The sequence below is a fragment of the Melospiza melodia genome, chromosome 2 (assembly GCF_035770615.1).
Source record: "Melospiza melodia melodia isolate bMelMel2 chromosome 2, bMelMel2.pri, whole genome shotgun sequence".
Taxonomy (NCBI): domain Eukaryota; kingdom Metazoa; phylum Chordata; class Aves; order Passeriformes; family Passerellidae; genus Melospiza; species Melospiza melodia.
Genome location: NC_086195.1, coordinates 31,942,439 through 31,957,232, shown reverse-complemented (window position 1 = coordinate 31,957,232; position 14,794 = coordinate 31,942,439).

Below are 14,794 nucleotides of genomic sequence, written 5' to 3'. Positions count from 1 at the left end.
GTACTATCAAACCAGCCCAACTTGGCACTGGTGCCACCATGGGTCTGGTCACCATCCTGCCTATCGTAGCTTTTCAGGAGCCAGCCGCTCACTCCCAGCCATAGGCCCCCAGAAAAAACCCTCGGTCCGTTTCCCTGGAAAACAAAAGTAAGCTGCCCCGCTTCTGGATGGCAGATTGCAGGAGCCACTTGGTGCTATCAAACCAGCCCGACTTGGCACTGGTGCCACCTTGGGTCTGGGAACCATCCTGCGTATCCTGTGTTCTAAGGAGCCAGCCGGCCACTCCCAGCCACAGTCCCCCAAACACAAACAACGGCGCTTTTCCCTGGAAAACAAAACTGACCTGCCAACTTTTTGATGGCAGATTGCAGGAGCCACTTGGTACTATCAAACCAGCCCAACTTGGCACTGGTGCCACCATGGGTCTGGTCACCATCCTGCCTATCGTAGCTTTTCAGGAGCCAGCCGGTCACTCCCAGCCATAGGTCCCCAGACAAATACCTCGGCCCGTTTCCCTGGCAAACAAAAGTAAGCTGCCCCGCTTCTGGATGGCAGATTGCAGGAGCCACTTGGTACAATCAAACCAGCCCAACTTGACACTGGTGCCACCTTGGCTCTGGGAACCATGCTGCGTAACCCGGATTCTAAGACCACAGGCAGCCACTGCCAGCCACAGGCCTCCAAACAAAATCAACGGCGCTTTTCCCTGGAAAACAAAACTCGCCTGACAACTTTTAGATGGCAGATTGCAGGAGCCAGTTGGTACCATCAAACCAGCCCAACTTGGCACTGGTGCCACCTTGGGTCTGGGAACCATCCTGCCTATTGTTGCTTTTCAGGAGCCAGCCGGTCACTTCTAGCCCTAGGCCCCCAGTCATAAACCTCGGCCCGTTTCCCTGGCACACAAATGTAAGCTACCCCGCTTCAGGATGGCAGATTGCAGGAGCCACTTTTCACCATCAAACCAGCCCGACGTGGCACTGGTGCCACCTCCGGTCTGGGAACCATCCTGCGTATCGTGTGTTCTAAGGAGCCAGCCGGCCACTCCCACCCACAGTCCCCCAAACACAAACAACGGCGCTTTTCCCTGGAAAACAAAACTGGCCTGCCAACTTTTTGATGGCAGATTGCAGGAGCCACTTGGTACTATCAAACCAGCCCAACTTGGCACTGGTGCCACCATGGGTCTGGTAACCATCCTGCCTATCGTAGCTTTTCAGGAGCCAGGCGGTCACTCCCAGCCATAGGCCCCCAGACACAAACCTCGGCCCGTTTCCCTGGCAAACAAAAGTAAGCTGCCCCGCTTCTGCATGGCAGATTGCAGGTGCTATTTAGTACTATCAAACCAGCCCGACTTGGCACTGGTGCCACCTCTGGTCTGGGAACCATCCTGCCTATCGTGGATTTTCAGGCGCCAGACGGCCACTATCAGCCATATGCCCCCAAAAACAAACCACGGCCCTTTTCTCTGGTAAACAAAACTCAACTGCCCCTCTTCTGGATGGCAAATTTTAGGACGCACTTTGTACTACGAATACCGCCCGACTTGGCACTGGTGCCACCTTGGGTCAGGGAACCATCCTGCCTATCGTAGCTTTTTAAGGAGCCAGCAGGGCACGCCCAGCCATATAGCCCCAAAAACAAACCACGGACCATTTCTCTTGGAAACAAAAATCCGCTGCCCCGCGTCAGGATGGCAGATTGCAGGAGCTATTTAGTATTATCAAACCAGCCCGACTTGGCACTGGTGCCACCATCGGTCTGGTCACCATCCTGCCTATCGTAGCTTTTCAGGAGCCAGCCGGTCACTCTCAGCCATAGGCCCCAAACACAAACCACGGCCCTTTTCTCTGGAAAACAAAATTCAACTGCCCCTCTTCTGGATGGCAGATTGCAGGAGCCACTGGGTACTATGAAACCAGCCCTACTTGGCACTGGTGCCACCTTGGGTCTGGGAACCATGCTGCGTATCATGGATTTTCAGGAGCCAGCCGTCCACTGCCAGCCACAGGCCCCGAAACACAAACAACAGCCTTTTTCTCTGGCAAACAAAATTCAGCTGCCCCGCTTCTGGATGGCAGATTGCAGGAACCACTTGGTACTAACAAACCAGCCCGACTTGGCACTGGTGCCACCTTGGGTCTGGGAACCATCCTGCGTATCGTGGATTCTAAGCAGCCAGCTGGCCACTCCCAGCCACAGGCCCCAAAACACAAACAACGGCGCTTTTCCCTGGAAAACAAAACTCGCCTGCCAACTTTTTGATGGCAGATTGCAGGAGCCACTTGGTACTATCAAACCAGCCCAACTTGGCACTGGTGCCACCATGGGTCTGGTCACCATCCTGCCTATCGTAGCTTTTCAGGAGCCAGCCGGTCACTCCCAGCCATAGGCCCCCAGACACAAACCTCGGCCCGTTTCCCTGGCAAACAAAAGTAAGCTGCCCCGCTTCTGGATGGCAGATTGCAGGATCCACTTGTTATTATCAAACCAGCCCGACTTGGTACTGGTGCCACCTCTGGTCTGGGAACCATCCTGGGTATCGTGGATGCTAAGGAGCCAGCCGGCCACTCCCAGCCACAGGCCCCCAAACAAAAACAACGGCGATTTTCCCTGGAAAACAAAACTCGCCTGACAACTTTTTGATGGCAGATTGCAGGAACCACTTGGTACTATCAAACCAGCCCAACTTGGCACTGGTGCCACCTCAGGTCTGGGAACCATGCTGCGTATCGTGGATTCTAATTAGCCATCCGGCCACTCCCAGCCACAGGCCCCCAAACAAAAACAACGGCGCTTTTCCCTGGATAACAAACTCGCCTGCCAACTTTTTGATGGCAGATTGCAGGAGCCACTTGGTACTATCAAACCAGCCCAACTTGGCACTGGTGCCACCATGGGTCTGGTCACCATCCTGCCTATCGTAGCTTTTCAGGAGCCAGCCGGTCACTCCCAGCCATAGGCCCCCAGACAAAAACCTCGGCCCTTTTCCCTGGCAAACAAAAGTAAGTTAACCCGCTTCTGGATGGCAGATTGCAGGAGCCACTTTTCACCATCAAACTAGCCCGACTTGGCACTGGTGTCACCTCTGGTCTGGGAACCATCCTGCCTGTCGTGGATTCTAATTAGCCAGCCGGCCACTCCCAGCCACAGGCCCCCAAACACAAACAACGGCGCTTTTCCCTGGGAAACAAAACTCGCCTGCCAAGTTTTTGATGGCAGATTACAGGAGCCACGTGGTACTATCAAACCAGCCCAACTTGGCACTGGTGCCACCATGGGTCTGGTCACCATCCTGCCTATCGTAGCCTTTCAGGAGGCAGCCGGTCACTCCCAGCCATAGGCCCCCAGACACAAACCTCGGCCCGTTTCCCTGGCCAACAAAAGTAAGCTGCCCCGCTTCTGGATGGCAGATTGCAGGAACCACTTGGTACTATCAAACCAGCCCAACTTGGGACTGGTGCCACCTTGGGTCTGGGAACCACCCTGCGTATCGTGGATTCTAAGGAGCCAGCCGGCCACTCCCAGCCACAGGCCCCCAAACACAAACAACGACGCTTTTCCCTGGAAAACAAAACTCGCCTGCCAACTTTTGATGGCAGATTGCAGGAACCACTTGGTACTATCAAACCAGCCCGACTTGGCACTGGTGCCACCTTGGGTCTGGGAACCATCCTGCGTATCGTGGATTCTAAGGAGCCAGCCGGTCACTCCAAGCCACAGGCCCGCAGACAAAAACAACGGCGCTTTTCCCTGGAAAACAAAACTCGCCTGCCGACTTTTTGATGGCAGATTGCAGGAGCCACTTGGTACTATGAAATCAGCCGAACATGGCACTGGTGCCACCATGGGTCTGGTCACCATCCTGCCTATCGTAGCTTTTCAGGAGCCAGCCGGTCACTCCCAGCCATAGGCCCCCTGACACAAAGCTCGGCCCGTTTCCCTGGCAAACAAAAGTAAGCTGCCCCGCTTCTGGATGGCAGATTGCAGGACGCACTTGGTACTATAAAACCAGCCCGACTTGGCACTGGTGCCACCTCAGGTCTGGGAACCATCCTGCGTATCGTGGATTCTAAGGAGCCAGCCGGCCACTCCCAGCCACAGGCCCCAAAATACACACAACGGCGCTTTTCCCTGGAAAACAAAACTCGCCTGCCAACATTTTGATGGCAGATTGCAGGAGCCACTTGGTACTATGAAATCAGCCGAACATGGCACTGGTGCCACCATGGGTCTGGTCACCATCCTGCCTATCGTAGCTTTTCAGGAGCCAGCCGCTCACTCCCAGCCATAGGCCCCCAGAAAAAAACCTCGGTCCGTTTCCCTGGAAAACAAAAGTAAGCTGCCCCGCTTCTGGATGGCAGATTGCAGGAGCCACTTGGTGCTATCAAACCAGCCCGACTTGGCACTGGTGCCACCTTGGGTCTGGGAACCATCCTGCCTATCCTGTGTTCTAAGGAGCCAGCCGGCCACTCCCAGCCACAGTCCCCCAAACACAAACAACGGCGCTTTTCCCTGGAAAACAAAACTGACCTGCCAACTTTTTGATGGCAGATTGCAGGAGCCACTTGGTACTATCAAACCAGCCCAACTTGGCACTGGTGCCACCATGGGTCTGGTCACCATCCTGCCTATCGTAGCTTTTCAGGAGCCAGCCGGTCACTCCCAGCCATAGGTCCCCAGACAAATACCTCGGCCCGTTTCCCTGGCAAACAAAAGTAAGCTGCCCCGCTTCTGGATGGCAGATTGCAGGAGCCACTTGGTACAATCAAACCAGCCCAACTTGACACTGGTGCCACCTTGGCTCTGGGAACCATGCTGCGTAACCCGGATTCTAAGACCACAGGCAGCCACTGCCAGCCACAGGCCTCCAAACAAAATCAACGGCGCTTTTCCCTGGAAAACAAAACTCGCCTGACAACTTTTAGATGGCAGATTGCAGGAGCCAGTTGGTACCATCAAACCAGCCCAACTTGGCACTGGTGCCACCTTGGGTCTGGGAACCATCCTGCCTATTGTTGCTTTTCAGGAGCCAGCCGGTCACTTCTAGCCCTAGGCCCCCAGTCATAAACCTCGGCCCGTTTCCCTGGCACACAAATGTAAGCTACCCCGCTTCAGGATGGCAGATTGCAGGAGCCACTTTTCACCATCAAACCAGCCCGACGTGGCACTGGTGCCACCTCCGGTCTGGGAACCATCCTGCGTATCGTGTGTTCTAAGGAGCCAGCCGGCCACTCCCACCCACAGTCCCCCAAACACAAACAACGGCGCTTTTCCCTGGAAAACAAAACTGGCCTGCCAACTTTTTGATGGCAGATTGCAGGAGCCACTTGGTACTATCAAACCAGCCCAACTTGGCACTGGTGCCACCATGGGTCTGGTAACCATCCTGCCTATCGTAGCTTTTCAGGAGCCAGGCGGTCACTCCCAGCCATAGGCCCCCAGACACAAACCTCGGCCCGTTTCCCTGGCAAACAAAAGTAAGCTGCCCCGCTTCTGCATGGCAGATTGCAGGTGCTATTTAGTACTATCAAACCAGCCCGACTTGGCACTGGTGCCACCTCTGGTCTGGGAACCATCCTGCCTATCGTGGATTTTCAGGCGCCAGACGGCCACTATCAGCCATATGCCCCCAAAAACAAACCACGGCCCTTTTCTCTGGTAAACAAAACTCAACTGCCCCTCTTCTGGATGGCAAATTTTAGGACGCACTTTGTACTACGAATACCGCCCGACTTGGCACTGGTGCCACCTTGGGTCAGGGAACCATCCTGCCTATCGTAGCTTTTTAAGGAGCCAGCAGGCCACGCCCAGCCATATAGCCCCAAAAACAAACCACGGACCATTTCTCTTGGAAAAAAAAATCCGCTGCCCCGCGTCAGGATGGCAGATTGCAGGAGCTATTTAGTATTATCAAACCAGCCCGACTTGGCACTGGTGCCACCATCGGTCTGGTCACCATCCTGCCTATCGTAGCTTTTCAGGAGCCAGCCGGTCACTCTCAGCCATAGGCCCCAAACACAAACCACGGCCCTTTTCTCTGGAAAACAAAATTCAACTGCCCCTCTTCTGGATGGCAGATTGCAGGAGCCACTGGGTACTATGAAACCAGCCCTACTTGGCACTGGTGCCACCTTGGGTCTGGGAACCATGCTGCGTATCATGGATTTTCAGGAGCCAGCCGTCCACTGCCAGCCACAGGCCCCGAAACACAAACAACAGCCTTTTTCTCTGGCAAACAAAATTCAGCTGCCCCGCTTCTGGATGGCAGATTGCAGGAACCACTTGGTACTAACAAACCAGCCCGACTTGGCACTGGTGCCACCTTGGGTCTGGGAACCATCCTGCGTATCGTGGATTCTAAGCAGCCAGCTTGCCACTCCCAGCCACAGGCCCCAAAACACACACAACGGCGCTTTTCCCTGGAAAACAAAACTCGCCTGCCAACTTTTTGATGGCAGATTGCAGGAGCCACTTGGTACTATCAAACCAGCCCAACTTGGCACTGGTGCCACCATGGGTCTGGTCACCATCCTGCCTATCGTAGCTTTTCAGGAGCCAGCCGGTCACTCCCAGCCATAGGCCCCCAGACACAAACCTCGGCCCGTTTCCCTGGCAAACAAAAGTAAGCTGCCCCACTTCTGGATGGCAGATTGCAGGATCCACTTGTTATTATCAAACCAGCCCGACTTGGTACTGGTGCCACCTCTGGTCTGGGAACCATCCTGGGTATCGTGGATCCTAAGGAGCCAGCCGGCCACTCCCAGCCACAGGCCCCCAAACACAAACAACGACGCTTTTCCCTGGAAAACAAAACTCGCCTGCCAACTTTTTGATGGCAGATTGCAGGAACCACTTGGTACTATCAAACCAGCCCGACTTGGCACTGGTGCCACCTTGGGTCTGGGAACCATCCTGCGTATCGTGGATTCTAAGGAGCCAGCCGGTCACTCCAAGCCACAGGCCCGCAGACAAAAACAACGGCGCTTTTCCCTGGAAAACAAAACTCGCCTGCCGACTTTTTGATGGCAGATTGCAGGAGCCACTTGGTACTATGAAATCAGCCGAACATGGCACTGGTGCCACCATGGGTCTGGTCACCATCCTGCCTATCGTAGCTTTTCAGGAGCCAGCCGGTCACTCCCAGCCATAGGCCCCCTGACACAAAGCTCGGCCCGTTTCCCTGGCAAACAAAAGTAAGCTGCCCCGCTTCAGGATGGCAGATTGCAGGAGCCACTTTTCACCATCAAACCAGCCCGACGTGGCACTGGTGCCACCTCCGGTCTGGGAACCATCCTGCGTATCGTGTGTTCTAAGGAGCCAGCCGGCCACTCCCACCCACAGTCCCCCAAACACAAACAACGGCGCTTTTCCCTGGAAAACAAAACTGGCCTGCCAACTTTTTGATGGCAGATTGCAGGAGCCACTTGGTACTATCAAACCAGCCCAACTTGGCACTGGTGCCACCATGGGTCTGGTAACCATCCTGCCTATCGTAGCTTTTCAGGAGCCAGGCGGTCACTCCCAGCCATAGGCCCCCAGACACAAACCTCGGCCCGTTTCCCTGGCAAACAAAAGTAAGCTGCCCCGCTTCTGCATGGCAGATTGCAGGTGCTATTTAGTACTATCAAACCAGCCCGACTTGGCACTGGTGCCACCTCTGGTCTGGGAACCATCCTGCCTATCGTGGATTTTCAGGCGCCAGACGGCCACTATCAGCCATATGCCCCCAAAAACAAACCACGGCCCTTTTCTCTGGTAAACAAAACTCAACTGCCCCTCTTCTGGATGGCAAATTTTAGGACGCACTTTGTACTACGAATACCGCCCGACTTGGCACTGGTGCCACCTTGGGTCAGGGAACCATCCTGCCTATCGTAGCTTTTTAAGGAGCCAGCAGGCCACGCCCAGCCATATAGCCCCAAAAACAAACCACGGACCATTTCTCTTGGAAACAAAAATCCGCTGCCCCGCGTCAGGATGGCAGATTGCAGGAGCTATTTAGTATTATCAAACCAGCCCGACTTGGCACTGGTGCCACCATCGGTCTGGTCACCATCCTGCCTATCGTAGCTTTTCAGGAGCCAGCCGGTCACTCTCAGCCATAGGCCCCAAACACAAACCACGGCCCTTTTCTCTGGAAAACAAAATTCAACTGCCCCTCTTCTGGATGGCAGATTGCAGGAGCCACTGGGTACTATGAAACCAGCCCTACTTGGCACTGGTGCCACCTTGGGTCTGGGAACCATGCTGCGTATCATGGATTTTCAGGAGCCAGCCGTCCACTGCCAGCCACAGGCCCCGAAACACAAACAACAGCCTTTTTCTCTGGCAAACAAAATTCAGCTGCCCCGCTTCTGGATGGCAGATTGCAGGAACCACTTGGTACTAACAAACCAGCCCGACTTGGCACTGGTGCCACCTTGGGTCTGGGAACCATCCTGCGTATCGTGGATTCTAAGGAGCCAGCCGGCCACTCCCAGCCACAGGCCCCCAAACACAAACAACGACGCTTTTCCCTGGAAAACAAAACTCGCCTGCCAACTTTTTGATGGCAGATTGCAGGAACCACTTGGTACTATCAAACCAGCCCGACTTGGCACTGGTGCCACCTTGGGTCTGGGAACCATCCTGCGTATCGTGGATTCTAAGGAGCAAGCCGGTCACTCCAAGCCACAGGCCCGCAGACCAAAACAACGGCGCTTTTCCCTGGAAAACAAAACTCGCCTGCCGAATTTTGATGGCAGATTGCAGGAGCCACTTGGTACTATGAAATCAGCCGAACATGGCACTGGTGCCACCATGGGTCTGGTCACCATCCTGCCTATCGTAGCTTTTCAGGAGCCAGCCGGTCACTCCCAGCCATAGGCCCCCTGACACAAAGCTCGGCCCGTTTCCCTGGCAAACAAAAGTAAGCTGCCCCGCTTCTGGATGGCAGATTGCAGGACGCACTTGGTACTATAAAACCAGCCCGACTTGGCACTGGTGCCACCTCAGGTCTGGGAACCATCCTGCGTATCGTGGATTCTAAGGAGCCAGCCGGCCACTCCCAGCCACAGGCCCCCAAACACAAACAACGGCGCTTTTCCCTGGAAAACAAAACTCGCCTGCCGACATTTTGATGGCAGATTGCAGGAGCCACTTGGTACTATCAAACCAGCCCAACTTGGCACTGGTGCCACCATGGGTCTGGTCACCATCCTGCCTATCGTAGCTTTTCAGGAGCCAGCCGGTCACTCCCAGCCATAGGCCCTGAGACACAAACCTCGGCCCGTTTCCCTGGCAAACAAAAGTAAGCTGCCCCGCTTCTGGATGGCAGATTGCAGGATCCACTTGTTATTATCAAACCAGCCCGACTTGGTACTGGTGCCACCTCTGGTCTGGGAACCATCCTGGGTATCGTGGATCCTAAGGAGCCAGCCGGCCACTCCCAGCCACAGGCCCCCAAACAAAAACAAGGGCGATTTTCCCTGGAAAACAAAACTCGCCTGACAACTTTTTGATGGCAGATTGCAGGAACCACTTGGTACTATCAAACCAGCCCAACTTGGCACTGGTGCCACCTTGGGTCTGGGAACCATGCTGCGGATTGTGGATTCTAAGGAGCCAGCCGGCCACTCCAGCCACAGGCCCGCCGACACAAACAACGGCGCTTTTCCCTGGAAAACAAAACTCGCCTGCCAAAATTTTGATGGCAGAGTGCAGGAGCCACTTGGTACTATGAAATCAGCCGAACAGGGCACTGGTGCCACCATGGGTCTGCTCACCATCCTGCCTATCGTAGCTTTTCAGGAGCCAGCCGGTCACTCCCAGCCATAGGCCCCCAGACACAAAGCTCGGCCCGTTTCCCTGGCAAACAAAAGTAAGCTGCCCCGCTTCTGGATGGCAGATTGCAGGAACCATTTGCTACAATCAAACCAGCCCAACTTGGCACTGGTGCCACCTCAGGTCTGGGAGCCATCCTGCGTATTTTGGATTCTAAGGAGCCAGCCGGCCACTCCCAGCCACAGGCCCCCAAACACAAACAACGACGCTTTTCCCTGGAAAACAAAACTCGCCTGCCAACATTTTGATGGCAGATTGCAGGAGCCACTTGGTACTATCAAACCAGCCCAACTTGGCACTGGTGCCACCATGGGTCTGGTCACCATCCTGCCTATCGTAGTTTTTCAGGAGCCAGCCGGTCACTCCCTGCCATAGGCCCCCAGACAAAACCTCGGCCCGTTTCCCTGGCAAACAAAAGTAAGCTGCCCCGCTTCTGGATGGCAGATTGCAGGACGCACTTGGTAGTATCAAACCAGCCCAACTTGGCACTGGTGCCACCTCAGGTCTGGGAACCATGCTGCGTATCGTGGATTCTAATTAGCCATCCGGCCACTCCCAGCCACAGGCCCCCAAACAAAAACAACGGCGCTTTTCCCTGGATAACAAACTCGCCTGCCAACTTTTTGATGGCACATTGCAGGAGCCACTTGGTACTATCAAACCAGCCCAACTTGGCACTGGTGCCACCATGGGTCTGGTCACCATCCTGCCTATCGTAGCTTTTCAGGAGACAGCCGGTCACTCCCAGCCATAGGCCCCCAGACAAAAACCTCGGCCCTTTTCCCTGGCAAACAAAAGTAAGTTAACCCGCTTCTGGATGGCAGATTGCAGGAGCCACTTTTCACCATCAAACTAGCCCGACTTGGCACTGGTGTCACCTCTGGTCTGGGAACCATCCTGCCTGTCGTGGATTCTAATTAGCCAGCCGGCCACTCCCAGCCACAGGCCCCCAAACACAAACAACGGCGCTTTTCCCTGGGAAACAAAACTCGCCTGCCAAGTTTTTGATGGCAGATTACAGGAGCCACTTGGTACTATCAAACCAGCCCAACTTGGCACTGGTGCCACCATGGGTCTGGTCACCATCCTGCCTATCGTAGCCTTTCAGGAGGCAGCCGGTCACTCCCAGCCATAGGCCCCCAGACACAAACCTCGGCCCGTTTCCCTGGCCAACAAAAGTAAGCTGCCCCGCTTCTGGATGGCAGATTGCAGGAACCACTTGGTACTATCAAACCAGCCCAACTTGGGACTGGTGCCACCTTGGGTCTGGGAACCATCCTGCGTATCGTGGATTCTAAGGAGCCAGCCGGCCACTCCCAGCCACAGGCCCCCAAACACAAACAACGACGCTTTTCCCTGGAAAACAAAACTCGCCTGCCAACTTTTTGATGGCAGATTGCAGGAACCACTTGGTACTATCAAACCAGCCCGACTTGGCACTGGTGCCACCTTGGGTCTGGGAACCATCCTGCGTATCGTGGATTCTAAGGAGCCAGCCGGTCACTCCAGCCACAGGCCCGCAGACACAAACAACGGCACTTTTCCCTGGAAAACAAAACTCGCCTGCCGACTTTTTGATGGCAGATTGCAGGAGCCACTTGGTACTATGAAATCAGCCGAACATGGCACTGGTGCCACCATGGGTCTGGTCACCATCCTGCCTATCGTAGCTTTTCAGGAGCCAGCCGGTCACTCCCAGCCATAGGCCCCCTGACACAAAGCTCGGCCCGTTTCCCTGGCAAACAAAAGTAAGCTGCCCCGCTTCTGGATGGCAGATTGCAGGACGCACTTGGTACTATAAAACCAGCCCGACTTGGCACTGGTGCCACCTCAGGTCTGGGAACCATCCTGCGTATCGTGGATTCTAAGGAGCCAGCCGGCCACTCCCAGCCACAGGCCCCCAAACACAAACAACGGCGCTTTTCCCTGGAAAACAAAACTCGCCTGCCGACATTTTGATGGCAGATTGCAGGAGCCACTTGGTACTATCAAACCAGCCCAACTTGGCACTGGTGCCACCATGGGTCTGGTCACCATCCTGCCTATCGTAGCTTTTCAGGAGCCAGCCGGTCACTCCCAGCCATAGGCCCCGAGACAAAAAGCTCGGACCGTTTCCCTGGCAAACAAAAGTAAGCTGCCCTGCTTCTGGATGGCAGATTGCAGGAGCCACTTTGCACCATCATACTAGCCCAACTTGGCACTGGTGCCACCTCTGGTCTGGGAACCATGCTGCGTATCGTGGATTCTAAGGAGCCAGCCGGCCACTCCCAGCCACAGGCCCCCAAACACAAACAACGGCGCTTTTTCCTGGAAAACAAAACTCGCCTGCCAAATTTGATGGCAGATTGCAGGAGCTACTTGGTACTATCAAATCAGCCCAACTTGCCACTGGTGCCACCTCTGGTCGGGTCACCATCCTGCCTATCGTAGCTTTTCAGGAGCCAGGCGGTCACTCCCAGCCATAGGCCCCCAGACAAAACCTCGGCCCGTTTCCCTGGCAAACAAAAGTCAGCTGCCCCGCTTCTGGATGGCAGATTGCAGGAACCACTTGGTACTATAAAACCAGCCCGACTTGGCACTGGTGCCACCTCTGGTCTGGGAACCATGCTGCGTATCGGGGATTCTAAGGAGCCAGCCGGCCACTCCCAGCCAAAGGCCCCCAAACACAAACAACGGCGCTTTTCCCTGGAAAACAAAACTCGCCTGCCAACTTTTTGATGGCAGATTGCAGGAGCCACTTGCTACTATCAAACCAGCTCAACTTGGCACTGGTGCCACCATGGGTCTGGTCACCATCCTGCCTATCTTAGCTTTTCAGGACCTAGCCGGTCACTACCAGTCATAGGCTCGCAGACACAAAGCTCGGCCCGTTTCCCTGGCAAACAAAAGTAAGCTGCCCCGCTTCTGGATGGCAGATTGCAGGAGCCACTTGGTACTATCAAACCAGCCCAACTTGGCACTGGTGCCACCTTGGATCTGGGAACCATCCTGCGTATCGTGGATTCTAAGGAGCCAGCCGGTCACTCCCAGCCACAGGCCCCCAAACACAAACCACAGCGCTTTTCCCTGGAAAACTAAACCCGCCTGCCAACATTTTGATGGCAGATTGCAGGAGCCACTTGCTACTATCAAATCAGTCCAACTTGGCACTGGTGCCACCATGGGTCTGGTCACCATCCTGCCTATCGTAGCTTTTCAGGAGCCAGCCGGTCACTCCCAGCCATAGGCCCCCAGACATAAACCTCGGCCCGTTTCCCTGGCAAACAAAAGTAAGCTGCCCCGCTTCTGGATGGCAGATTGTAGGACGCACTTGGTACTATCAAACCAGCCCGACTTGGCACTGGTGCCACCTCTGGTCTGGGAACCATGGTGCGTATCGTGGATTCTAAGGAGCCAGCCGGCCACTCCCAGCCATAGGCACCCAAACACAAACAACGGCGCTTTTCCCTGGAAAACAAAACTCGCCTGCCAACATTTTGATGGCAGATTGCAGGAGCCACTTGGTACTATCAAACCAGCTCAACTTGGCACTGGTGCCACCATGGGTCTGCTCACCATCCTGCCTATCGTAGCTTTTCAGGAGCCAGACGGTCATTCCCAGCCATAGGCCCCCAGACAAAAACTCGGCCCGTTTCCCTGGCAAACAAAAGTAAGCTGCCCCGCTTCTGGATGGCAGATTGCAGGAGCCACTTTGCACCATCAAACTAGCCCGACTTGGCACTGGTGCCACCTTGGGTCTGGGAACCATGCTGCGTATCGTGGATTCTAAGGAGCCAGCCGGCCACTCCCAGCCATAGGCCCCCAAACAAAAACAACGGCGCTTTTCCCTGGAAAACAAAACTCGCCTGCCAAATTTTGACGGCAGACTGCAGGAGCCACTTGGTACTATCAAATCAGCCCAACTTGGGACTGGTGCCACCATGGGTCTGGTCACCATCCTGCCTATCGTAGCTTTTCAGGAGGCAGCCGGTCACTCCCAGCCATAGGCCACCAGACAAAAACCTCGGCCCGTTTCCCTGGCAAACAAAAGTAAGCTGCCCTGCTTCTGGATGGCAGATTGCAGGAACCACTTGGTACTATCAAACCAGCCCGACTTGGCACTGGTGCCACCTTGGGTCTGGATACCATGCTGCGTATCGTGGATTCTAAGGAGCCAGCCGGCCACTCCCAGCCACAGGCCCCCAAACACAAACAACGGCGCTTTTCCCTGGAAAACAAAACTCTCCTGCCAACATTTGATGGGAGATTGCAGGAGCCACTTGGTTTTATCAAATCAGACCAACTTGGCACTGGTGCCACCATGGGTCTGGTCACCATCCTGCCTATCGTAGCTTTTCAGGAGCCAGCCGGTCACTCCCAGCCATAGGCCCCCAGACAGAAATCTCGGCCCGTTTCCCTGACAAACAAAAGTAAGTTATCCCGCTTCTGGATGGCAGATTGCAGGAACCACTTGGTACTATCAAACCAGCCCGACTTGGCACTGGTGCCACCTCTGGTCTGGGAACCATCCTGCGTATCGTGGATTCTAATTAGCCATCCGTCCACTCCCAGCCACAGGCCCCCAAACAAAAACAACGGCGCTTTTCCCTGGAAAACAAAACTCGTCTGCCAACTTTTTGATGGCAGATTGCCAGAGCCACTTGGTACTATCAAACCAGCCCAACTTGGCACTGGTGCCACCTTGGGTCTGGGAACCATGCTGCGTATCGTGGATTATAAGGAGCCAGCCGGCCACTCCCAGCCACAGGCCCCCAAACACAAACCACAGCGCTTTTCCCTGGAAAACAAAATTCGCCGGCCAACTTTTTGATGGCAGATTGCAGGAGCCACTTGGTACTATCAAATCAGCCCAACTTGGCACTGGTGCCACCATGGGTCTGGTCACCATCCTGCCTATCGTAGCTTTTCAGGAGCCAGCCGGTCACTCCCAGCCATAGGCGCCCAGACACAAAGCTCTGCCCTTTTCCCT